Source organism: Lolium perenne, chromosome 6 (assembly GCF_019359855.2).
Source record: "Lolium perenne isolate Kyuss_39 chromosome 6, Kyuss_2.0, whole genome shotgun sequence".
NCBI lineage: Eukaryota > Viridiplantae > Streptophyta > Magnoliopsida > Poales > Poaceae > Lolium > Lolium perenne.
In genome coordinates, this window is record NC_067249.2 from 141,745,994 (window position 1) to 141,764,275 (window position 18,282).

Sequence of the window (18,282 nt, forward strand, 5' to 3'; positions counted from 1 at the left end):
AGAAAATTTCAAGCCGAACAATTTGGACATCTTGTTCGTCCAGAACGGACAACGGATGCATCCGGCAGAGCAGAATTACTGCGGAGGTTCGTGCAGTCTTGGGACTCCGAAAGTTGGTGACGTATTTGACACAAACTCTTTCCATACCTAGATATTTCGGCCCAGCCACGAGTTGTGAGGCTCATGAAGGACAGAGGGGAGTCCTAGGAAAGTTCTAGTGGTGCCCAAGAGCCCGTGGATCAAAGGGGCATCCATCCCATGGCCTAGATTGCATCTCCAACACTATATATTGATGGCAAACCCTATTTTTGGAGGCCCCCAAGCATTGTCACGAAAATCCTCCTCCTTGGCAGCAGCCAAGGAGGGGGAAACACTCATCTACACCAGCACCAACTCAAGGAAGAAGAAGGCTAAGGGGCGGCGCTCCCCCATGATGCCGGCGGCGGGGAAGGAGTCCCCCGCGCCGCCGCCGCTGCCGCCCACGGTTCCGCCTCCCGGCGCTCCTCGCTGAGCCCTCCAACGTCTTCACCGCCATCTCCATCACCAACTCCTCATTGTATTCAGTGGTCCATCCTCTCACAAACCTCTGTACCGCCCTATGTAAACATGGTGTTTGATGCTATAAGTTATAATCCTATGATCTATGTCATGTTGCCATAGTTTATTTGTTATTTGATTGATTGGTTGTTTCTCTTTGGTTCATTAGAGTTGTATTTTGATATGTTACCGTCCTTGGTGCCCATTATATTTGTGCGCGCATGGATCAAGCACCATAGGGCTGGTAGTACTTGTATACTAGAAGGGGGAAGTTCTGCCGGAGTGACAGAAACCTAAGGACGCGAACCGGATAGTTGCATGTATGGGAGTAAGAGGACCATTTACTTAAGGCTATGGTTGGGGAAACCTTAATGCTTGCTAGTATTTACGGATGTTTGCTAGCAAGCCAATCATATAGTACTTGTAATCCTGGAGGGAGAGCATGTATATTTAGCCTCTCCTACATAGAAAGCTGCATCGAAGACATTGAACCCAAGATCTTCACTAATTGATCTTGGACAAAGCCACCACTATTACCACCTCCTTTCCACACTCATGGTACTGTTAGTTTAGTTTGTTTTATTGCTGCAACACTAACATTTATTCCGTGTATTTTATTGTTCTGCAAAGTCACCTCTCATACCCGTTATCGCTCTAGTTTTATTTCCTAGATATTGCAAACGCTTAGTGTGCGTAGAGTTGTATCAGTGGTTGATAGAACTTGAGAGAATGTTTATCCTACATTTAGCTCTCGTTGGGTTCGACACTCTTACTTATCGAAAAGGCTACACACTATCCCCTATACTTGTGGGTTATCAAGACCTTTTCTGGCGCCATTGCCGGGGAGCCATAGCATAGGTGAATATTTTCGTGTGCACTTGTTTGCTTTATCTCTAAGTAGTTTTACTTTCTGTACCTAGTTGTTCTCTATCTCTTGTATGGATTGGGAATGCGAATTACAAAAATAATTAGTTGTACTTCTTATATAAAAAAATAAAAAAATGTTTTCAGGAAAGAAAAGTGATTGGAAAGATGAGTAATGGTGAAGTGGGGGTCGACCTTGAACACTTGTGTTCATATCTGCGAAACCAAAACAATTCTTTCCATGGAAGCTTTTTATTAAAAACTTCTAAATAGTGTATATAGTGTACATATCCTGCTGTAAATAGAATGTATAGATAACCCCTAGTTTGTTATGCAAGTTTGTCACTATGCTGCCTAGAAAACAGATTTCCTGTGCTCCACTATAGAAAATTTTAAAAATCACCAGAACGTGATCTTGATCTGAAATGTCTTGAGTGCATAGTACTGCTTGCTATCTAACTTTCGTTAGTTCTGACTTTTCTGATTTGAGGTACGTAGACAGATCTAATAATTCAATCTTTACGGACCGATTCTATTGAGACAGATTTCCTGTGCTGTGCTGCAAAAATTCGTGAAAAATCTCAGTATGGAATTTTGATCTGAAATATTTTTGTGCATAGACCTAAGGTTATGATCTGTCTTTCATTAATCATGAGTTTTTCTATTTGAGCTACGTAACTATCTCATTGAGTGACATCTTTACAGAGTGTTCAGTTTTGACAGATTTCTATTCTCTTTGTTTATATATTGTACTTAGGATTCAAAAGTTTCCTTCGTTTTCGACGTACGATTGAAATAATAAGAAACCTCAATATTACGGTGGCTAAATATTTGATAGATTTTATAGAAATTAGGGATACTTGAACACATGTGGATTTTATTTAATGAGTACTAACCTACTAATGAGTTTTGTGAAGCTTTATGTGGATGCAGTTTTTAAGTTCCAATCAATATGGTGATATGAGATGAGCAAGAGGATGCAAGAGCTCAAGCTTGGGGATGTGTAGATGGATCCCAAGAGAATATTCAAGAAGATGCAAATATCTAAGCTTGGGGATGCCCAAGGCATCCCCCTATTCATCAACCAACATGAGGTTGTCTCCTTCAAACTCAATATTACCCATCCACATGTAAGCATTGTATATAGTTGCTTTTATTATCTTTGGTTTTATCCTATTTAGTTTTATTAGGTTCTTTATTTGGTTCTTGTTTCTTTGTCAGTTTCACTTATAATTGGAAAACAACAATAAAAAAAAGGGGGTTTGAGAGCTCCATCAAATAATCATGCCCATCTTAAATGGCTATAAAGAAAGAGCTTTATGGGAGACAACCCAATATGTTTATATTTCTATTATTTACTGATTTGTTGAGTCTTGGAAGTCATTACTACTGTAATGACCTCTCCTTATCATGTTTGTTTTGTTTTTGTGCCAAGAATTGCCTCTAATGGTAAGAAAGTGGTATTTGGGAGATTTGCAATCTTGTTTACTGTTTCTGGTTCGTCACGAGAAAAATCGCCAAAAATCACCAGAACATAAGTTTGAGCTGCCAATTTATGAGCACCTTCCCCAGGTATTTATCTAACTTTCATTAGTTCAGAGTTTTTCGAGTTACGCAGCGTAACTATTTTTAAAAAATCAATTTTTACAAACTGTTCTGTTTTGACAGATTCTTGCACTGTTTTGCATTTGCATCTTTTTGCCCACCTTTTTGAGTTCTCTTGATCAAAGAACCTTATCGAAGTTTTGCTACAGTAGCTAATGCTTATTAAAATGCTTTTCATATGTCATACTGAACTTTATAGATTTGATTAATATTATCATTGCACTAATGATGATAATGAGATTTGTGATGAGTTTTGTATGAAGGAAGTTTTCAAGTGTAGGAAAGAAAAATGATGAGATGAGATGAAGAATGGACAAAAGCTCAAGCTTGGGGATGCCCATGTCACCCCAAGATATATTCAAGAAGTACAAGCGTCAAAGCTTGGGGATGCCTCGTCAAAGCTTGGGGATGCCCAAGGCATCCCCTTCTTCATCAATTAAAAATATCAGGTCATGTTTCGGTTCACTATATTTTTATTGCTTCATATACTATGTGTTATTCTTGGAGTGCCTTTATTTTCTGTTTTGTATTTTATTTTCAATAAAGTGGGTACCATCATACCATTTTTGTTTGGGAGAGGGACACGCTCCGTTTTAATTGTATGAACGCTCTAGTTTTCACTCTTATTGTTCAACGAGCATTTTATTTTTGCTAGTAATGCGTTTAGCTCTGGTTTTTTACTCCTATTTTGTTCAGAGTTTGCTAGTATGCTTCAGTTATATATGATTAGCTCTCTGATCTTTAATGAATATTATAAATGAGAGTTGTTTCAAATAAGTTGATTGGTGTTGGATACGAGTAAAAATGTTTGATATTAATAGTGATGCAAATGGAAGATCTCCTCTGATGTTTCAATTGGGTTGAATTGATCATTTAGTTTAGACTTTTAATATCACCATATGCTTTAATTAATAAGTTTTGTCGCTATGCATGATTATGACCATTATTGCTCTCTTAGTTGGTCGCAATCTTTCTTTTTGCTAGCCTTCATTCTGTACTGAGTATGATCTCTACTCGTGCATCCAACCACCAAAAACCAAAATATGCCAAAAGTGTCCACCATACCTACCTATATGTGGTATTTCACCGCCACTCCAAGTAAATTTACATGTGCTACCTTTAAAACCTTCAAAATAATTCATTGTTTTTGCAATACATAGCTCATGGGAAAGTAGCCTAAAAAAATATTGTGGTGAGGAATATGTCACTTATGTATCTTAGTTCTTATAAGCTGCTTGTTGTGTGGCAACCATGCTGACATGGGGACACCATCATCATATTTTTGATAAATATCATGTGAGTTACTATGCATGTCCGTCTTGTCTGAAGTAAAGGAGATAACCATGATAAAATGTTAGAGTATGCATATTGTTAGAGAAGAGCATTGGGCCGCTAACCAAAGCCATGTTTACATGGTGGAAGTTTCATCATGGACATTAAAACCTCAAAAATCTCTTATGAGAAATTTATGTTGCCAAAAGCTTTAAGCTTAAAGAGGAGTTCATTTGTCTGTTGTCCATGTTGTCCCGGTATGGATGTCTAAGTTGAGAATAATCAAAAGTGAGAAATCCAATGCGAACTTTCTCCTTAGACCTTTGTATAGGTGGCATGGAGGTACCCCTTTGTGAAACTTGGTTGAAACATATGTAATGCGATGATAATCCATGGAAATCCGAGCTAATTAGGACAAGGTGCGGGCACTATTAGTATTCGATGCATGAGGCTTGCAACTTATAGGAAGTTTTATACATAACCTATATTACTTATTGCTACCGTTGACACAATTGCCTCTCTTAAAATTTTATATCTCTATGTTTTCAAAATAAAAAGCTCTAGCACATGTTTAATCTCTGCTTCCCTCTGCGAAGGGTCATTCTTTTACTTTGATGTTGAGTCTTCATCTTCTAAGTTATATGCACCGTCTTATGGGAGCATAGTTGTCATTCTTAGTTCTATGTGCATGGTCCCAAAATTATTATTGATTGAATCATTATTGTGTTATTAATTGTTCTTAAATTATTTGTATCTAGTCATCCTTTGAACTTTTAAGGTGCATGTCACCTCAAAAGTTATTCTTTTTATCACTTACCTACTCGAGGACGAGCAGGAGTTAAGCTTGGGGATGTTGATACGTCGCAAATGTATCTATAATTTTGGATGTTTCATGCTTGTTTTACACCAATTACTATATGTTTTAAGGGACTAACCTATTAATAGTTGCAAAAGTGCACAAGTTCTTGGTTTCAACTTTGTTGTGCAGGAAATAGGCAAATATGGAAGGAAATAGCTCATTATGGTGAAATCTGGAATTTCCCGGAATCTGTCCCTGCTGAACACTTTTCAAAGATCGCTTCGAAACTCCATCAAAACGACGTCCAATGGAAAAGTCGTAAACTACAAAGTTGTAGAAATTTCAAGCCGAACAATTTGGACATCTTGTTCGTCCAGAAACGACAACGGATGCATCCGGCAGTGCAGAATTACTGCGGAGGTTCGTGCAGTCTCGGGACTCCGAAAGTTGGTGACGTATTTGACACAAACACTTTTCATACCTGGATATTTCGGCCCAGACACGAGTTGTGAGGCTCATGAAGGACAGAGGGGAGTCCTAGGAAGGTTCTAGAGGTGCCCAAGAGCCATTGGATCAAAGGGGCATCCATCCCATGGCCTAGATTGTATCTCCAACACTATATATTGATGGGAAACCCTGTTTTTGGAGGCCCCCAAGCATTGTCACGAAAATCCTCCTCCTTGGCAGCAGCCAAGGAGGGGGAAACACTCATCTACACCAGCACCAACTCAAGGAAGAAGAAGACTAAGGGGCGGTGCTCCCCCATGATGCCGGCGGCGGGGAAGGAGTCCCCCGCGCCGCCGCCGGCGCCGCCCACGCCTCCGCCTCCCGGCGCTCCTCGCTGAGCCCTCCAACGTCTTCACCGCCATCTCCATCACCAACTCCTCATTGTATTCAGTGGTCCATCCTCTCACAAACCTCTGTACCGCCCTATGTAAACATGGTGTTTGATGCTATAAGTTATAATCCTATGATCTATGTCATGTTGCCATAGTTTATTTGTTCTTTGATTGATTGGTTGTTTCTCTTTGGTTCATTAGAGTTGTATGTTGATATGTTACTGTCCTTGGTGCCCATTATATTTGTGCGCGCATGGATCAAGCACCATACGGCTGGTAGTACTTGTATACTAGAAGGGGGGAGTTCTGCCTGAGTGACAGAAACCTAACGACGCGAACCGGATAGTTGCATGTATGGGAGTAAGAGGACCATTTACTTAAGGCTATGGTTGGGGAAACCTTAATGCTTGCTAGTATTTACAAATGTTTGCTAGCAAGCCAATCATATAGTACTTGTAATCCCGGAGGGAGAGCATGTATATTTAGCCTCTCTTACATAGAAAGCTGCATCGAAGACATTGAACCCAAGATCTTCACTAATTGATCTTGACAAAGCCACCACTATTACCACCGCCTTTCCACACTCATGGTACTGTTAGTTTAGTTTGTTTTATTGCTGCAACACTAACATTTATTCCGTGTATTTTATTGTTCTGCAAAGTCACCTCTCATACCCGTTATCGCTCTAGTTTTATTTCCTAGATATTGCAAACACTTAGTGTGCGTAGAGTTGTATCAGTGGTTGATAGAACTTGAGAGAATGTTTATCCTACCTTTAGCTCCTCGTTGGGTTCGACACTCTTACTTATCGAAAAGGCTACACACGATCCCCTATACTTGTGGGTTATCAGCCGCCGCCAATCTCATCTCGGGGGATTCAGGAGATCGCCTCCGGCACCCTGCCGGAGAGGGGAATCATCACCTGGAGGACTCTACATCACCATGATCGCCTCCAGACTGATGTGTGAGTAGTTCATCCTTGGACTATGGGTCCATAGCAGTAGCTAGATGGTTGTCTTCTCCTCATGTGCTATAATGTTAGATCTTGTGAGCTTCCTATCATGATCAAGATCATCTATTTGTAATGCTACATGTTGTGTTTGTTGGGATCCGATGAATATGGAATACTATGTCAAGTTGATTATCAATCTATCATATATGTGTTGTTTATGATCTTGCATGCTCTCCGTTGCTAGTAGAGGCTTTGGCCAAGTTGATACTTGTGACTCCAAGAGGGAGTATTTATGCTCGATAGTGGGTTCATGTCTCCATTGAATCTGGGACAGTGACAGAAAGTTCTAAGGTTGTGGATGTGCTGTTGCCACTAGGGATAAAACATCAATGCTTTGTCTAAGGATATTTGTGTTGATTACATTACGCACCATACTTAATGCAATTGTCTGTTGTTTGCAACTTAATACTGGAAGGGGTGCGGATGCTAACCCGAAGGTGGACTTTTTAGGCATAGATGCATGCTGGATAGCGGTCTATGTAATTTGTCGTAATGCCCTAAGTAAATCTCATATTAGTCATCATGATATGTATGTGCATAGTTATTCCCTCTCTATTTGTCAATTGCCCAACTGTAATTTGTTCACCCAACATGCTATTTCTTATTGGAGAGACACCACTAGTGAACTGTGGACCCCGGTCCATTCTTTTACATCTAAATACAATCTACTGCAATCATTGTTCTCTGCTGCTCATTGCAAACAAACATCATTTTCCACACCATACGTTTAATCCTTTGTTTACAGCAAGCCGGTGAGATTGACAACCTCACTGTTAAGTTGGGGCAAAGTATTTTGATTGTGCTGTGCAGGTTCCACGTTGGCGCCGGAATCCCTGGTGTTGCGCCGCACTACACTCCATCACCAACTACCTTCACGTGCCTTTATCTCCTACTGGTTCGATAACCTTGGTTTCTTACTAAGGGAAAACTTGCTGCTGTACGCATCACACCTTACTCTTGGGGTTCCCAACGGACGTGTGCTTCACGCGTTATCAAGGGCCAGTGGGTTATATGCAAAACTGAATGGATTTGGATCTGGCAGGATTTCTCACCGAGGGGGTGTTAGCCCATGTCGTAGACGAGGAGGGCCCACGTGCCACGTAGGCGCCAGCATGGCGGAGCTTGGACGAGGTCAGCAGCGGGCGGCCGGCATCCAGTCGCGGAAGCATATGTCGATTCCACGGGTTCCACAAAGAAAGGGAGGGCGCGTCGGGAGCGCCTCGTCGTGGTGAACGAGAATAGGGCGGTGCCGTCGTTGAGGGTCACTGGAAAGGTCGCCGGCGGCGAGGTCCTGTGCGGAACGGAGGTAGTCACCGTCGTCAGCTCAAAAAAGAGGGAAAGTGAGACGGTGATGAGGCTTAGGAGGTGCGCAGGGTTACCCAATACACGATGATGTGGTCAGAATGACCGGAGGAAGTCCAGGGCCGCCGGAATGTTCGCCGGAGGGCAGCGGCCGTGGCGCAGAAACAGTGACGGTGTACTTGATTAAGGAGGTCCCAGCTCGATTCCTTGAGCGATGATGATCTTGGAGTAGAGGTGGAGCTCCTGGTGGTCTCAGATAATCAAGGGGAGCCGGAGATGGTGGGCCAATGGGGAACTGAGCGCCGGGGTGGCTCTCGTTTGCTCACAGAGAAGGGGTAAAAGGTGGGGAAGAAGAGAGTGGTTGGCGGCGGCTAGAGGTAGGAAGGATAGGGTTTAGGGTTAGAGGGAGATTCAAAAGGAAGAAAAGTGAACACGGCGCAGTGTGGTTGGCGTGAGTGCTCGGTGACGTCGGACGCGGTCCCTCATGCGAAGCTCGTGGGTGAGGAAGACGACATGAGGAGGAAATCCTTTCGTCGAAGGGGTATGGGCTGGGAAGGAAGTGGCCTCGGGCCAGAGGAAGAAAGGAGGTGGGCTGGAACAGGCTGCATCGAGGAGAGGGGAAGATGGGCTAGAGAGAGGGAAGGCTCAGGTTAGAAAGGCTAAGATCCAAAGGTTTTATAGCAAAAATAAAATAATATATATATAGTTTTGTTATAGGGTTTTGTTAAATGAATAGAAGAGGAGGTTTAATATAGAAACCATATGAGAGGAAAAAATATAATTTGGTTTTATGAAAATAATAGTTTTATTTTTTATAACATGGATGATATGATGCATGATGTTATGATGATGCATAAAAGGCAAGTACAAACAAATCTAGTAGGGGTACTACCCGGGGCCGTCACAATTGACACCACTAACAAGGAACCTCGCCCCGAGGTTCCACCTCAAGGTACGGGGGAGAGAGGTGAACTATCGTGTCTTCAGGCGACGTGTCGATCTCCTCGACACCACTAACAAGAGTTCTTGCTCCATGTAGAATGATCGACACCACCAAGAAGAAGTCGTTGTTCCGCCTTTGATGATGCGCTTTCGTCGGGACCTCCGAAGATCGGACCTATTGGTATAAAGGCAAGATCATCCAACCCACGTAGAAATCTAAGACTCAGAAAGTAGATAAGAGACAAGACTCAAAATCGCAAAGGTAAGAGGAGAAAGAGCTTAGGTAAGGAGAAAATTCAGAGCTAATCAGATCTAACCAACGAGTTTCAGAAAATAGTGTTGACACTAGGCACAACAACGTCCGTTGGCAAGGTTATCCTACAGGTTCGACTAGTGGGGTACGGTCAACCGGGACTCTGGTACCAACTTGTGACGCCTCGGAACCGGCACCATGAGGATTCCAACGATCCCGCCGAAATCCGCACGTTGTCGATTCTGAGACGCCCTCCGACACGATGTGCACGACAAATGACGCATGTGATGCCAGAGGAATTAACACGAGTGGTAACATTACAACAGGATTACAATAGAGCCCACAAGAAACATACATATATTACAACAACGACTCCAACGATTCAAGATGCAAATATACAATACAAAGATCTGAATCATACAAAAGATCAAATGTGTCCGAGTACGGACAAGATACAAATTTGACTAAGAGTCCTAAAGATAACCAGTAGCGTCCATAACCCTGCCGAAGCCAAGCCAGAAGGGTAACCTTGCTAACATTGTCTTCATCGAACATATCTTCATACATGCCCGGTTATGTCCCAAAGCAGCAATAAGTACGGGTTCGTACTTAACAAGACGTCAAGACGTATAAGCATTCGTCAACCAGTCGTCCTTTGTACTTGAGGCACGCAGGGAACTTAGAGGACGCAAGAGGAACGTCATAGGCAATATGGTGGGGTTAAGCGGCAGCGTGCAAGCACTAAAAACCTATAGAGACACTCTACAACATTCGTCTACCAGAGAAGGTGAGAGAGCACATAAACTAACAGTTCTATAGTCTGCAAGCATAACACAACTGATGCATTCCCCCTTCACAAAGGAAGAAGTACTAACAAGGGCACTCACACGGTTGACAAGTTTTATTAGGTAACCGTTATAGTAATGTTATATTACTATGCAAGTTATTAGCAGATTGTTAGCAACAGCATAAAACTGTAAGTTGTTCTATGATCGAGTTAAACAGCTCCAAGTCGTCCATAATCAAGGACACGGCTTATCGATAAGATGTACACCCTCAAGGGGTTGCCCAAATGTAACCATACGCATGCTCGAATCCGCTTAATTATGGCGGAGTCTCACAACAAGACCGTTCCCAGTTCAACAAGAATGTCTAGGGGGCCATCCCACTAAGCTACCCGTAACGAAGTTCTGCCGCACTCCTAAGCGGACTCAGGGTTGCGTAGGCATCTAGGCGGGCACTAACGGCCAAGCACTAGATAAGTCGTCTAGCAATTATGCAGTACAATACATAATATAAACACCCGAAGGCAATATGAAGTAAATCGTGCATATCGTGCATATGAGCAAATAAAATCAAGGTTGTGCCCCCCTTTTCAACTGACTTGAGAAAAGGTAATGGGTGAGGGGAGTCCCAGCAGTAATCCCCACATACGGGTAGAGCGCTCAATGTCGGAACAGATAACAAGAAATCGGGTCCTAGTGGACATTAGCGACTCAAAGTTCCGATGCTTTCGCAAAGGGGCTCGCAGATGTCTCTGCTTACAATTTTAGTTGTTAACAATTAAGTAAAGCATGTGTATCTCCAACAAATATATCCATAAACCATGTGTCATGATTCCCCAACAGATAACCTAATAAGATAACGACAACGAAAACGAGATATAAACAACACTAGCATGCACTACGACTCGCAAGGCAGACTGGATAACCAAACAAAAACTATAGGAGGGTGGTGGAGGCAATATGGGCTGCTTGAGGTAACAAGTAGATAGGACACGTGACAAGAACACAACTTAAGGCTATCATAAGAGAGAAGGCAAAATAAAATAGGTGAGCGACTCCTGCAGAGATAGGAGTTTAGAAAATGCTTGCCTGTTAAGATTGTCGAAGAACATCCAGAGGACTTGTCGTATCTCACAACACCACTTCGCGATCCTATCCAGGAAGAAGCAAATGCTGAAACACATAACGCATGCCAGTCTTACTACTACGGAAAAAGAACCAGCATGATCAAGATATGCATGCATGGCAACGATGGTGCAATGCAACTTATCCATATTAATTGAAGTCGGAACCCAGATAAACAATTAAGGCTGGAGTTGCATTTCTACCAAAAAATTTAAAGGTTGCTTAACATGGCACAACATGGCAGGGGTGAGCTACTTCCAATTTAAACGGAGCAGGGAAAACCACGTCGGTGTTCTGAAATACTCCACATATATGTGAGGTGACATGCATAAACTATCATGGATCGACATGATGCGGGATGAAAACAGGTATATGGTTGACATATTCATGTTCCTCTCATTTTTCTGATCAAATTTCAAATAGAAAACATTTTCATTTGAGTTACCAATTAAAAGATATTAACAGATTAGGGTTTTGTTATTTTAAAATAGTTAAACAGATTTTATTCAATTCGAAAAGGACCTGAAAACAAGTACTGGGTCAGGGGAGGACCCCGAGTTAGTTGACAAAAGAAACAAGCGGTTATCTTATAAATGAAAAGAACCAGGGACTGCGGGTAGACTGATCATAAGGGCCAGGGGTTATATGAAAAACTGAATGGATCTGGATCTGGCAGGATTTCTCACTGAGGGGGTGTTAGCCCATGTCGCTGACGAGGAGGGCCCACGTGCCACGCAGGCGCTAGCGTGGCGGAGTTGGACGTGGTCAACGACGGGCGGCCGGCGGCCAGTCGCGGAAGCACATGTCGATTCCGCGGGTTCCACAAAGAAAGGGAGGGCGCATTGGGAGCGCATCGTCGTGGTGAACAAGAATTAGGGCGTCGCCGTCGTCGGGGGTCACCGGAAAGGTCGCCGGCGGCAAGGTCCTGTGCGGAACGAAGGTGGTCACCGTCGTCAGCTCGAAAAAGAGGGAGAAGGAGACGGCGATGAGGCTTAGGAGGTGCGCAGGGTTACTAGATACACGATGATGTGGCCAGAATGACCGGAGGAAGTCTAGGGCCGCCGGAATGTTCGCCGTAGGGCGACTGCCGTGGCGCAGAAACGGTGATTGTGTACTCGATTAAGGAGGTCTCGGCTCGATTCCTTGAGCGACGACGATCCTGGAGGAGAGGCGGAGCTCCTGGTGGTCTCAGATCATCGAGGGGAGGCCGAAGATGGCGAGCCGACGGGGAATTGAGCGCCGGGGTGGCTCTCGTTTGCTCACAGAGAAGGGGTAATAGGTGGGGAAGAAGAGAGTGGTTGGCAGCGGCTAGAGGGAGGAAGGCTAGGGTTTTCTGTGGGCTCGAGGGAGATTAAAAAGGAAGAAAAGCGAGCACGGCGCTGTGTGGTTGGCCTGAGTGCTCGGTGACGTCGGACGCGGTCCCTCATGCGAAGCTCGTGGGCGAGTAAGACGACAGGAGGAGGAAATCCTTTCGTCGAATGGGTATGGGCTGGGAAGGAAGTGGCCTCGGGCCAGAGGAAGAAAGGAGGTGGGATGGAACGGGCTACGGCGAGGAGAGGGGAAGATGGGCCAGAGAGAGGGAAGGCTCAGGTTAGAAAGGCTAAGATCCACAGGTTTTATAGCAAAAATAAAATAAAATATATAGTTTTGTTATAGGGTTTAGTTAAATGAATAGAAGAGGAGGTTTAATATAGAAACCATATGAGAGGGAAAAACATATAATTTGGTTTTATAAAAATAATAGTTTTATTTTTTATAACATGGATGATATGATGCATGATATTATGATGATGCATAAAAGGAAAGCACAAACAAATCTAGTATGGGTACTACCCGGGACCGTTGCAGCGGCTCGGTGTATGCTTCGACGCTATCGATGTATGTTTTGTGCAAGACCTGCAACACCAGCGATGTTGGCCGTGCGGTCATAGCTAGCTGCCAACTTTCAGTTGAATCACATGTCGGATTTTGAGATGTCAATATATGAGGGCATCTCCAACGGGCCGACGCATTTTGGACACAATTTGTGTCCATTCGCGTTGGGCACGAACACGAAAATTGTTCACATATCCGCATGCATCTGTCCCTCCCCCAGCAGCAGAGACACATTTTTTAACCGCAAGAGAGGAGAGAGTAAAAAGATGTCTTTTATATGCCCAAAAGTGGTCAGCACATGCGCATGCATGCATTAAATTAGGAGAGAGAAGGACTAAGCAGGCTAGCGCGAACGAATTTAGACTAGGTGACACTGCGGTCATTTTACGTCTAGCCGCTTGAGTGTGCATTTTATCCGGCAGACGCAAACGAACCCTTTGATCCGTTTGCATGGCCCTATTAAAGCTGCCCTGATGGGCGCAAAGCCGGCAGCACAACCAGGATCGATCGATCTAGCAGAGCTGCGCTCTACACATGCATGGTTTTTGGTGTGTTAGATTTATTCGTAAACATATATACAAATATTCTGAAACTGAATGTCACCAAGAGAACTTCGTTGAGCGCATTGCATTTGATAATACTTTGTAACTGCGAATAAACATATGACACCTAATAGATTTTGTAAGCATACCAAAACGTCTCCTATTAAGAAAAATCATGTATATAAACATCGTCCAATCAGTCTATAAACATCGTCCAATCATGTATATAAACATCGTCCAATCAGTTATATATGGATACGCAAATTGACCCATCTGGAACTATCTTAATTCTATATGAATTAAACAACTTGTGAGGAGGAACTATGGGCGTTAGTGGATGACGGTACTGTTGAAATATTGGGCCCACTTTTGAGTGGCCCAAATTAGATTTCAGTTTTCCCTATAAATCTCAAAGCCCACATAGTGGTAGCCTTGTGAGTTTGAGCCCAAGTTGGTGGCAGCTCACTAGGGAGTGGCAAGAGGTGGGAAGTTTAGTCCCACATGGAAAGTTGGGAGGAAGTTAGACCACCTTATAAGGTGGGTTGTTCCACCACTAGTAAGTGAGTGAGAATAGGAGTGCTACACGCGCTCCTCCTCCTCCTCGCTCGCTCGTCTCGTCTCGACTCGACTCGACACGTCACGACGCGCCGCGCTCGTGGTGAGTGGATTGAGCCTCGAGCCGAGACTTTCCTCGGTTCGGGTCGCTCCCGGATCGTGGACTATCTGTAACCGACTCGAAACGTTCGTGCCACGTGGGCGTGGCCCACGTTGCCTAGGGTTTCCCGAGCCTATATAATCTCTTGCCCGGCTACCGCAGAAATACATCCAATACACGAGTTAGGGTTTCCACATCTCTCTGCTTGCGCCGCCATCGTAGCCTACTCCATCCCGCGAGCCGACGTGCATCGGCGAACGGGAGAGCAGGTCTCCGGAACCGCTCGTCCTTGCGATCCTGTACGGGAGAGGGCGAATTAGGTTTTTGGGAAGCGCTCTGCGCGACTGCTCAAGCTCTTCATCACGGGTCGCCTTCCGTCCAAGTCGGGCGGTGCTGCCTACCGTCGTCTTCAACGCCATCTACTTCGACCCGTCGTCCCTGTCGTCAACAACGTTGTCATCAACAACGTTACTGCTGCGACATCATCTGCTACACCTCCACCGCCACCTCCACCAGATCGGTACGTGCGACATATCTCGATCTGTTTAGCGATGGATGTTGTACTGTTTGCTCTGCTACTGTTCATGTTGATCACTACATCTAGTATGTTTGAGTTTCACATGTTAGTAGTTACTGTCGTCATGCTTAATATTCTGGAATTAATCATGGAAATTGTGCCTAATTATCCAACAATCCAAAAACCTAATTGTAGGCAATTTCCTGAGTTAACAATGGCTGGTTTTTCCGATGCACTGAGGCCGGATAAGTTTACCGGTGTGCACTTTAAGAGGTGGCAGTATAAGGCCATGCTCTGGCTTACTCATCTGAAAGTGTTCGAAGTTACTGATGGTTTACCTGAAGGAACTATATCTGACCAAGATCAGAACAAGTTCAAGGAAAACAATACTCTCTTCGTCGGATGCGTTCTGAGTATTCTTGCTGATCGTCTGTGTGATGTGTACATGCACATAACAGATGGTAAAGAGCTCTGGGATGCACTGAATGCTAAATTCGGTGCAACCGATGCAGGCAGTGAACTGTACATCATGGAGAGCTTCCATGACATCGGGATGATAAACAACCGTTACGTAGTCGAACAAGCTCATGAGATACAGTGCATTGCGAAAGAGCTCGAACTCCTTAAGTGTGCCTTACCTGACAAGTTTGTGGCTGGATGCATCATCGCTAAGTTGCCCCCTTCATGGAGGAACTTTGCCACAACTCTCAAACACAAGAGACAGGAGATATCAGTTGAAAATCTGATAGCGTCTCTTGATGTTGAGGAGAAAGCTCGGGCTAAGGATAATACTGAGAAAGGAGAGGGTCAGTCTAACGCCAACATGGTGCAGAAGAAACCCTACAGCAAGAACAAAGGGAATAACAAGCCCTCCTTCAATAAGCCTATGAAGACTACAACCTTCAAGAAGAAGAAGATGATAAACAAAGCAGATCTGAGCTGCTTTACCTGTGGAGAGGCTGGCCACTTTTCTAAGGACTGTCCAGAGAGGGCAGACCGCAAGAAAAAGGGGAGGCAAGTCAACACGGTGACCGCTAGCAATGCTGATGGGTACGGTAATCTCTTTACTGTTCTTTCGGTATTTCAATCTCCATGTTGGTGGATTGATACAGGTGCTAATGTTCATGTGTGTGCTGACATATCCATGTTCACTTCTTACCAGGTCGCCCGGGATTCTTCCGTCTTGATGGGGAATGGGTCACATGCTTCTGTTCGTGGTGTTGGCACGGTAGATCTGAAGTTCACTTCGGGGAAGATCGTGCAGCTGAGGAACGTGCAGCATGTCCCTACTATGAACAAGAATCTCGTTAGCGGCTCCCTTCTATGCAGAGATGGGTTTAAGGTTGTTTTAGAGTCGAATAAAGTAGTTGTTTCCAAGTTTGGACAATTTATTGGTAAAGGCTATGAGTGCGGAGGCTTGTTCCGCTTTTCGCTTTCTGATTTCAGTAATAAGTCTGTGAACCATATTTGTGGCAATGTTAGTGATGATACCAGTGTTTGGCATTCTCGTTTATGTCACATTAATTTTGGTTTAATGTCTCGGCTATCCAGTTTAAGTTTAATTCCGAATTTCACCATTGCCAAAGGTTCTAAGTGCCACAGTTGTGTGCAATCAAAGCAACCTCGGAAGCCTCACAAGGCGGCCGAGGAGAGAAACTTGGCACCTCTAGAACTCATACATTCTGATCTATGTGAGATGAATGGTGTGTTGACAAAAGGTGGAAAGAGATATTTCATGACATTGATTGATGATGCCACTAGATTTTGCTATGTTTATTTGTTGCGAACTAAAGATGAAGCTTTAGACTACTTTAAAATTTATAAGGCCGAAGTTGAAAATCAACTAGAGAGAAAGATCAAGCGTCTTAGGTCGGATCGTGGTGGCGAATATTTTCCTAAAATCTTTGATGAATTCTGTGAGGAACATGGCATTATTCATGAGAGGACGCCTCCCTATTCACCCCAATCAAACGGGGTTGCCGAGAGGAAAAACCGCACGCTGACTGACTTGGTGAATTCCATGTTAGCCACTGCTGGTTTATCAAAGGCATGGTGGGGGGAGGCTTTGTTGACTTCATGTCATGTCCTGAATAGAGTTCCTAACAAGAATAAAGATAAAACCCCTTACGAGGAGTGGGCTCGGAGAAAACCATCACTTTCGTATCTGCGCACATGGGGATGTTTGGCGAAAGTCAATATTCCAATTACTAAGAAGCGCAAACTTGGACCAAAGACAGTGGATTGCATCTTTCTAGGTTATGCTCCGCGGAGTGTAGGATATAGATTTTTAGTAGTTCAATCCGAGGTACCTGATATGCATGTTGATACTATTATGGAATCTCGTGATGCAACATTTTTTGAGAATATGTTTCCTATGAAAGATATGCATAGCATTGCTAGAATTTCTACTGAGATAATTTCTGAGTCCAGTACATCTAATGAGTATTTTGAACAATCACATGAGAATGTTACTGAGAAGGATGACAATGAAGCTCCTAAACGGAGCAAGAGACGAAGGATTGAAAAATCCTTTGGTGATGATTTCATTGTGTACCTTGTGGACGATACTCCCACGTCCATTGCAGAGGCATATGCATCTCCAGATGCAGATGACTGGAAAGAAGCTGTCCATAATGAGATGGACTCAATTCTTTCTAATGGAACTTGGGAGTTGTCAGAACGACCCCATGGATGCAAGCCTATAGGCTGCAAATGGGTGTTCAAGAAGAAGCTAAGACCTGATGGTACTATTGAAAAGTACAAGGTACGGCTTGTAGCGAAAGGCTACACACAAAGAGAAGGCGAAGATTACTTCGACACCTATTCACCTGTCGCTAGACTTACCACCATTCGAGTACTACTATCCATGGCTGCCTCCTATGGTCTTATCGTTCATCAAATGGACGTAAAGACAGCTTTCCTTAATGGAGAGTTGGAAGAGGAAATCTATATGGATCAGCCTGATGTGTTTGTAGTAAAAGGTGAAGAAAGAAAGGTGTGCAAGTTGCTGAAATCTTTATATGGCCTGAAACAAGCACCTAAGCAATGGCATGAGAAGTTTGATAGAACTTTAACTTCTGTAGGCTTTGCTGTCAATGAGGCTGACAAGTGCGTTTACTATCGCCATGGTGGGGGCGAAGGTGTTATACTATGTTTGTATGTGGATGATATTCTAATCTTTGGTACAAACATGAGAGTAATACACGAGGTGAAGTCTTTCCTGTCAAAGAGCTTTGATATGAAAGATCTGGGAGAAGCTGATGTGATTCTGAACATCAAGCTGATTAAGAACGAGAGTGGGATTACTCTAACGCAGTCCCATTATGTTGAGAAGATTTTGAGCCGGTTCGGCTATATT